Source organism: Palaemon carinicauda, chromosome 36, assembly GCF_036898095.1.
Source record: "Palaemon carinicauda isolate YSFRI2023 chromosome 36, ASM3689809v2, whole genome shotgun sequence".
Taxonomy (NCBI): Eukaryota; Metazoa; Arthropoda; class Malacostraca; order Decapoda; family Palaemonidae; genus Palaemon; species Palaemon carinicauda.
The window spans coordinates 55135668-55138167 of record NC_090760.1 but is presented as its reverse complement, the minus strand read 5'-3'; positions in this window follow the sequence as shown (position 1 = coordinate 55138167).

Sequence of the window (2500 nt, the reverse complement as noted above, 5' to 3'; positions counted from 1 at the left end):
TTTAAGATAAAGAGTAATACTCTTTAAAGATGATAAAATGTAAGTAACGTTGAGGCCGTAAAATAAACAGCCCGGGAGATGGGAATATGGAAAAGGAAAGAAAGAAAAATCAATTTTTCAGTTGAAAATTAGATATGTTTATGCCGACTACCGTAACTCTCTGAATTCCATAAATTTCCCAGGATTCCTCAAACCATCTCCTTTGAAACTGGTTTTGTGTTCCCAAATAGAAAAGATCCTTAAAGACACCGAGGAAGTTCTGTATACCTATAGTTAAGAAAGATCGTGTGTGTGTGTATGTGCGTGTGTGTGTATGTGTGTGTGTCGAAGGTGTGAAGGTGATAAGTTTTTTACATTTTTATCTATATCTCAGAAGCTCTGTGATTTACGAAAGATAAATCCACCAAATTATTGTGCAATGAAGATGTTTAGTGCCTCATCATTGTGGACTCAATATCCATACAAATTTTCTCAAAAAAAAAATACTCAATTATTTTATATTGCCTATTCTCTTAACTTATATGTGACCAAAAATATAGGGACAAGAGAAAAGAAAACCAAAAGAGTGAATGTATCCAGAAATTGGATATCCCAATTCAAGCGGAATGACAAAAATAGAGATTTCTCAGCGTCCAGCTTTCATCGATAATAATGGTCACGAAACCCTTCCTCTTCCCTAGTCAATTGATACCAGACAGTCATTCCATTTGAAATAAACATCGCCAAATGAAATGACCCGAATCTTATCGAGTGACCCTTAATGAGTCACCGATAGGAGTCCTTAGATGTGACTTTGATATCCTATTCGTTATAATATACCAGCAATTAGTGACATCATCTTTGCCATTTTCCGTTTTTGACAAATTCTACATTTATATTTATTCCAACAATTATATTATGAATCGTTTCCTATTAACTCTTCCGTAGTATAAAAGTTAATATCTATGCTGCTTATTTTCAGTAGCAAATTATTTCTGTTGAATAAGAAATATTATGTACTGCCGTAAAAAAAAAAATATGCTCATTTTTACTAGAGTATGAAATATTTCCTAATATATCATAAAACATTTTTTTTTTCAAACAATGCTTTCCTTTTTCATTGATAACTGACATATTATTTTGCATTAACTCTTTTGTCATAATAGGTTTTATTGTAACCATCATATTATACCAGTAAAAAAGGATTAAGGAAAAGAGAGAGAGAATTCGACCCAAGATCTCCCAGAGTCTCTACCACAGCAGGATTTAGGACAAGGCTGAAGATAATGAACTGTTTTCTCTCCTAATATTTGGTCTTTCCCCGGACGAGTTTGTGACGAGAATGAATTCACCAACTCTCGGGAATTTAGGGATTTATCTCAAATGTGGGAAAAATACATTGGATTTATATTTGATCGAAAAAGGAATATTAACACAGTTACTTTATTTAAACTAATTAATCAGTTTTGAGTTGGAGGAGCTTGTGTTCCTGAGTCAAAGATAATGACAAAACCATTCATAATTCTTGAAGCATTTTTTTCTAAATTTATACATTCCTGTATTGCTGGTAACATGATCGACTTAGTTTTCAATTGACGATAAAAGATACTCTGAAATTTCAATTTACAATATCATTAAAGTGTATATTTAGGCCATGGTTTTATTATTTATAGTTATCACCTCCTTTATCATCTTAAACTAAACTGTTGTCTGGATTCCCTGTTCGACACTTATATCTCTTCTGTCTTAATCGAGCTTCGATTTTCATTGCGCTGATTACAAAGGATCTCGTGAATACATCTAATCTTTTACACAGATTAATTCATCATTATATTCTATTTATTAGTCTGCAATATAAAATCAGCATAGTATATTCCATTGATCGCTCAATACATTTCTGCATGTTGGTTACTTTCAGCTTCTTCTATAGAAATTTTTCTTCGACAGCTTTTGTATGAAAAGCAGGAAAATCCTCTCGGGCTAGGTTTATAGTTAAAGAATATTACTTGTTTATTTTTTTCATAATAATAATAATAATAATAAAAATTATAATAATAATAATAATAATAATAATAATAATAATAATAATAATAATAATAATAATAATAATAATAATAATAATTGATTTATGCAGTAGATCCTCTTCAGGGTAAGTTCTGTTGAAGGCAATGGCTGCCTCTGCAGCATTGATTTTGTATTCTATCTTCTCAATAGCTATACATATTTACTTTCCGGAATTACTGCATTCCCTCAGTAATTGAGCAAAAGTCATTCTTCATAATAGGTGGAAAAAATTAGGGTAAGTCACGAGTCGAGGTTTTGATACAAAGTTTACAAGACGAGTAAAGAAGAAGCATTAATCAGCTCTGCGTTTCAAGAAGCACAATTAGAGCACATGCAATCCAGATCCAGAACATCAACATTAAATTTGAGGAGATCATCCAGAGTACTAAGATCATTTGGCTGCGATCCACACAGCAGAAGACTTAGAATACTTGAAGCTCTCTTCATAGATCGAGAA